The 6,635-nt window shown below is 43.6% G+C and overlaps 1 long non-coding RNA gene across 1 annotated transcript; it reads left to right on the top strand.

Moving 5' to 3' along the window:
• Positions 1-19: 19 nt before the first annotated feature.
• On the top strand, positions 20-5,501 carry LOC139438046 (uncharacterized). Its single transcript, XR_011647921.1, has 2 exons — positions 20-751; positions 1,115-5,501. It is a non-coding gene; the product is annotated as an uncharacterized lncRNA (long non-coding RNA).
• The last annotated feature ends 1,134 nt before the right edge of the window (positions 5,502-6,635 follow it).

Genomic DNA, 6,635 nt, shown 5'->3' with positions numbered 1-6,635 from the left:
GTACGTTTCTCTTTAATGCAAATAAGTAAGGGCGTGGTGCTGGCTGTGGCGGAGAGGGTGCGGAACCAGGCGCAGGGACACCCCATTTCCTCCCCCACGCCAGGTGGGTTACAGCTTGGCGACACCGCGGGCTCCCGGGGCCAGTCCCGCCCGTATGGGCCTCACTGGACCCCCGGAGTTCAGTTTCGGTTTTGCAGGCGCTCCTATTTCCGTGGCCGCCGTACATTCGCGCTGCGGCGTCCTGTCCACCGTCAAGCAGTTTATCCCAGAGCACAAAGCGGGCAGAGTGAAGCGGGGCGAAGAGATTGGGGAGACTGGGGAACTGCAGCCCCTATACACTTCGCCTGGCCCGTCCTTGGGCGCAGAAGCAGGGCCTTACGGCGTGCAACCTCAGGTCACATAGAGGAAGGATTCAGCTGCCAAGGAAAGCCAGCTACAGTGTCGGCACCTAGCTTCGCCCACCTCTCCGTCACACCAGGGTCCTTAGGGACCATCAAAGTCAACCTCCACTCGTTACCTATGGGCCTGCTGCTGTCCAGAGAAGGGAAAGTCCTTTCCCATGGTCACGGAGCCTGCCAGCAACAGGGACAGATTTGGAATCCACAGCCCCAGGCTCCAGATCCAGGACTACTTTCACTATTCTTTGGGAAGATACCAGTTTCTGGAGTTTGACCCTCACCCAAATTTCCCACCTTTCAGGGAGTGTGAAGAGATCCCCAAGGTCTCCAGATGTTCCCCCAAACCTCTAAAGGTGAGCCTGGCTTTGTGCAGCCCTGTTCCTGAAAAGGCTAGCTATTGGGAGAAAATTCTCACCTGGGCCCATACTGGAGGTCAGGCTGAAGGCAGAGTATGGAGGCCTGTGCCAACCTTGCCTATTTCTGTGCCAGAGGTGTGGCAAGTGCTTGCGTCTCTAGCCTGAGGGCATTAAGTGGCATTAGTGTCTGCCAGGTCTAGGTAAACTGAGACAACAAAAAATGTAGTTCTACTACTAGTTGAAGAATTTTTAGAAGGCCCAGTCCTAAAACTGTTGACTGTCTGAAAAAGAGGGAAGGGATTAAGGTTGAGGAGAGAGGGAGGGAATTAGAGAACAATGAATGCCATTTTTGCATTGCAGGTGTGTTCTCCCTTGCTCCACTGGGACCTGACTGCCTTGAAAAGATCCAACTGCTAAACTGGGAAAAGGTGGAGTACAAACCCTGCATGTGTGGAGTACAGGAACTGACATGGCTGCTGGGGGGGGGATGTGGAGGGGAGTGGAGGGACAGATCTGGCTCCAGCTCTGCCTCAGACTTGCTTTATGACCTTGGCACCTCTTTTCTCTGGGCCAATCCATCACACCATCTCTACAAGGTAGGGGTAAGACTCATCAGGCTCCTCTATCTCTTGCAGCTTGGACAATTCTTTCTGTAATAGTCCATGAAGTTCCATGACTTAGCATGGCATTCCATACATCTCCCCCCAACAGAAATCAGCAGTTTGGACATTAGACCCTCTATTGTAGTCCCTGGTCTAAACAAACGGAGGGGAGAGGGTCTGTTGCTGGCTCATTGTGTGACTTTGTTGGGCAAGTCCCATCTTGTCGATAGCCTCAGTTTCCCTATCTGGAGGACTATAAAAGTTCCCTGGAGCTATGCTTTCCTGCTTTGCAAAGTCCTGATTTTCATTTGTCTGGCCTAATCCAAAGGTCCCTTTTCTTTCCCAGCACCTCCTTAATAGGCCTCCTTGCTGCCTTGTGCCTCTGGTCACCGCTCACACTTCTTCCAGAATCTTGGCCAAAGATTATGGTTTGGAGAAGGCAGTTCCTAAATTTGGAGCCAAGGGAAACAAAGGGCCAGGGCAGTCTTGCTTGTGGTAACAGGGAGAGAGGAGGTATATACAATAGTCAGGTGGCAGGCTCCAAATAACCCTGGGCAAGGGGGCACTGTCTCAGGAGTTATCTTCCATGCCTTCTGCCCAGTCACCAACCATTCATCACACCAGCCAGCTTTGAACTTTTAAGCTGGGCCTAAAAGAAATGGAGCTTCAGGGAAATTAAAAGCGGACTTGGCCCAATGGATAGTGCGTCCGTCCGCCTACTACATGTGAGGTCCGTGGTTCAAACCCTGGGTCTCCTTGACCCATGTAGAGCTGGCCCATGTGCAGCGCTGATGCTCGCAAGGAGTGCCAGTGCCACGCAGGGGTGTCCTCCGCGTAGGGGAACCCCACGCGCAAGGAGTGCGCCCCGTAAGGAGAGCCGCCTGGCGTGAAAGAAAGTGCAGCCTGCCCAAGAATGGCACCGCACACAGGGAGAGCTGACACAGCAAGATGATGCAACAACATAAAAGAGAAGCACAGATTCTCCCTGCCACTGATAAGGATAGAAGCGGTCACAGAAGAATACACAGCAAATGAAGACAGAGAGCAGACAACTGGGTGGGGGGAGGGGAGAGAAATACATTTAAAAAATAAAATCTTTAAAAAATTGCCTTTGAAATGTTAAAGAGGCCTCCTAGTTGGGCACCCTTCTTCCTGATCCTGGTATTGCAGAGACTCAGGAGAAGTGTGTGTGTGTGTGTGTGTATGTTATGGGGAGAAAAAATGTGGAGGAGGAGGGAGGGTGGCACAACTCTTTGTTTGAATGGCCCACCCCTCCTAAGAGACAATGCAGAGAAAGACCAAGTATGCACATTAGTACCTCACAATTCCTTTGTTATGTCTTCCTTGCAAGAAGGAGCCCTTCAGGATCCAATCCCACATGCTAACTGACAGATGATCAACTTGTTTAGTCAGGATAGGGGACCGGGGGTGCTGGCTATGGTAATTCCTTTTATACAGATTTCTTTTGCTTGTCTAGAGCCAGGCTGAGTTTCCCAGGGCAGAGAGTATCTTATTCATGTTTATATCTTTAGCACCTAACAGAGTTTAGCACAAACATGGTGCTGAGCATACATTTGGTGAATGACTAAATGAGGCATTTTCATGTCTAATATCAACTTAAGTGCCAGCATCTACTAGCAAAGTGTGATGTTACTACTCACTGAGCACCTTCTCTGTGACAAGCCATGTTTACTAGTGAGACAGGGCCAGCTTCTGGCCTCAAGGGCAACCAGTCCAGTCAGGGGAGGCAGACAAGCAATCAGACCAATGTCCTGCAGTTTCAGACTTGGGCAAGGGACTGGACAATGTTGCCATTGAGGGATATAAGAACAAGATTAGGAAAATGTAATGATTCTGTTTCGGACATTCGAGTCTGACACGTTTAAAATCCCACCTCAGGGCTTTTGAACTTGCTATTCCCTCTGCCTACAGCGTTTGTCTCTTGAACATTGGCATAGTTTGTTCCTGCACTTCCTACCCGTCTCTGCTCAAATGTCACCTTATTAGTGAGACCTTTCCCGGACACTTGATATATAAAATAGTAATCCCTATCCCTCGACCCCAACCCTTTACTCTCCAATCCCTGAAACAGCCTTTTTTTCTTATTCATAGCATTTACTACCACCTGGCAAATTATCTTTATTGCTATTTATTATTTTCTGTAACTTTTTAATTGTCTGTTTCTCATCATGGTAATGGAAGCTCCATGAAGGCCAACAGATAATGAAGAAAATACATAAGTAAAATATACAGTATGTCAGATGGTGATAAATGTTATAGAGAAAGTAGAGCAGGGAAAGTGTACAGGGAGTCCTGGGGGTGGAGGAGCTTGTTGCTTTAAACAGGGCAGTTGGGGTAGGTCTCACAGAGAAGGTGAAATTCAAGCAAAGACCTGAGGGAACTGAGGGAGCAAATTCTGAGACTAACTGAAGGAAGAGCATTCCAGGATGATAAAATAGCTAGTACAAAGACTAAGGTAAGAACATGCTGGAATGTTAGCAGAACAGCAAGGCAGCCAGTGAAGCTGGAGCAGAGTGTGTGAGGAGAGTGGTAGGAGAGGAGGTCAGAGATGTCAGGGGGGAGGACAAATGGTATAAGGCTTCGGGGGTCATCGTCAAACTTTACACTTTGTAGGATTTTGAGCTGAGGAGCAGTACAGTCTGACTGAAATATCTGGGAGTGGGAGTGGGCTGTAGGGGCAAAAAGGAAGCAGGGGGAAGAGGAAGGCTATTCCTGCAGTGCTTCAGGTAATAGTTGATGGTGGCTCAGTCCAGAATGGAAGCAACGGAGGTGGTGAGAATGGTTGAATTTTTGATATATTCTTTTTTTTTGAAAGAAGATTTAACGTATATTTATTCTTAATATGTGGAACATAAAAAGATTTTATATTGAATAAATGATATTCATTAAGCCAGAAGAAAAGGAGGAATTTACATCAAGGTTTTTTTTCTTTTTTTTCCAACTACATTATCTTGAGATACAAATGTGGATTCTCATCACTGAAAAATCTTTGAAATTGTATTTCTTTCTTTAGTTGTATTTTTTCTTTTTTGTCTGTACTTGTAATCATTTTCCAAATCAATCCATATGCAACCATTTCCACACCTTTATTCATGAAGCAAATTGAGATCAGGTGCTCTCCTGAAATAGAGCATGACATATGGAAACTTGTACATTACCTTTTTTGTCATTTTTTGTTTTTGTTTTTGTTTTTTTGTATTTTTTGGAGGGATTTTGGATATGTTCTGAAGATAGAATTGTGACATGATTTGCTTATGGCACCTTAGATAGAGTGTATAAGGAATAAGGGTCATCAAAACCCTGTTAAGGAGGGATTGGCAAGGTGGACCAGAGCCAGGAAAGCTGCCTCTCACAGAAGTCAAGGAAGGCATTGGGGATGAAAGATGGTATTACCAAGAGTGTATGTGTCAAATGCTAGGCAAAGTCCCAGCAAGATAAAGGTAGAAAAGATGCTCTTGGGTGTGGGTCTGGCAAGTCACTGGTGAAGTGGGCAAGGCCAGTTTGGAGCAAGAGTGGGAGTGTACACCAAACTGCAATGGGGTGTCAAAAGAATGGTCTGTGAGGTTTTACATGCAGCCTCCTTTATTCCAGAAGTTTGACTGCAAAGAGGTAGTGGCCAGAGAGAGGCCTGGCATTTAGGTGTTCTTTTTTCATTTATTTTTTAGAGCAGTTATAGGTTTACCAAAAAATCATGCAGAAAGTGCAGAGTCCCTGACCTTGCACACTCAGTTTTTCCTATTATTAACATCTTGCATTAGTGTGATATACTTGTTACAATTGATGAACCAATATTTTTGTAATTATTAACTAAAGTCCATAGTTTATATTAGTTTTTACTCTTTGTGTTGTACAGTTCTATGGTTGTTGTTTTTTAAAATTGATTGTAGTAACACAAATACAACAAAAAGCTGTCAAGTATACAATTCAGTGGCATTAATTACTTTCACAATGTTGTGCTACCATCAACATCATCCATTACCAAACTTTTCAATAACTCCAAATAGAGACTCTGTACCAATTAAACATTAAATCCCCTTTCCCTACCCCCATCCCTGTCTCTGATAACCTGTATTCTGACTATGAATTTGCATATTCTCATTACTTCATATAAATGAGATCATAAATATTTGTCTTTTTGTGTCTTGCTAATTTCATTCAACATGGTGTTTTCAGGGTACATCTATGTTGTAGCATGTATCTGAACATCATTCCTTTTTATGGTTGAATAATATTCCAGTGGATTTATATACCATATTTGTTTATCCTTTCACCTGTTGATTGACATTTGAGTTGTTTTCACTTTTTTGCTATTATGAATAGTTGTGCTATGAACATCGGTGTGCAAATATTGCTTGAGTCCCTAATTTCAATTCTTTGGGGTATATACCTACAAATCAGGATTCTCCAGGGAAACACAGCCAACAGAAATATATATATTTAAATACTATGAGATTTATTATAGGAATTGGCCCACATGAGCATGGGGATTGACAAGTCCAAATTCCATAGAAGGGGTTGCAAGTTAGGAACTCAGATGATGGTTTTGGTGAATTTTCCAGCAGAAGATGGTTGACTGAAGTAGAGAAAGAAATTCTCCTTTTGGACTCCTGAAATCATCAGTTCTCACTTTGAGACCTTTAACTGATTAGATAAGGCTTCTCTCGTTGCTGATGGCAATCTCCTTTGCTAATTGTAGATGTAATCAGGCACAAATGCAATCAACTGATTTAAAACCACAAAATATTCTCATAGTAACCATCAGGCCAGTGCTTTCTTGATCAAACAATGGAACACCATAACCCAGCCAGGTTGACACATGGATTTAATCATAATATTCCACCCCTTATCGACTTTGCATCCATACACATCTCCTTAAACCATCTTAAAATAAAGACATTAACATAGTCATACTTTCACTTAACATAATTCAACTGTACAGTATACAACTGGAAATACAATAACTCTTTATCCAGAAGAGAATGCAGGCCCTTGGGTAATATTCACTCTCAAACTTTATATTCTATTACTTAAATACTATGACAAAGTTAATACAATCTATGTGTTAAGATAAGGGAATAAGATATATCTTATAAAGATATTTGCTTTATGTATATATATATAAACATATTCATAACAAAACAAGGAAATAATGCTTATGACATTATGGTACTTGTTTCTGCAACTGGACACATGATGTAGCTTGTATCTATAATTACCTTCTTCCACTATCCATTCCATATTCCCTTTACTCTAAAGAA

This window comes from Dasypus novemcinctus, chromosome X (assembly GCF_030445035.2).
Source record: "Dasypus novemcinctus isolate mDasNov1 chromosome X, mDasNov1.1.hap2, whole genome shotgun sequence".
Classification (NCBI taxonomy): Eukaryota; Metazoa; Chordata; class Mammalia; order Cingulata; family Dasypodidae; genus Dasypus; species Dasypus novemcinctus.
This window is presented reverse-complemented; position numbering and strand designations above follow the sequence as displayed.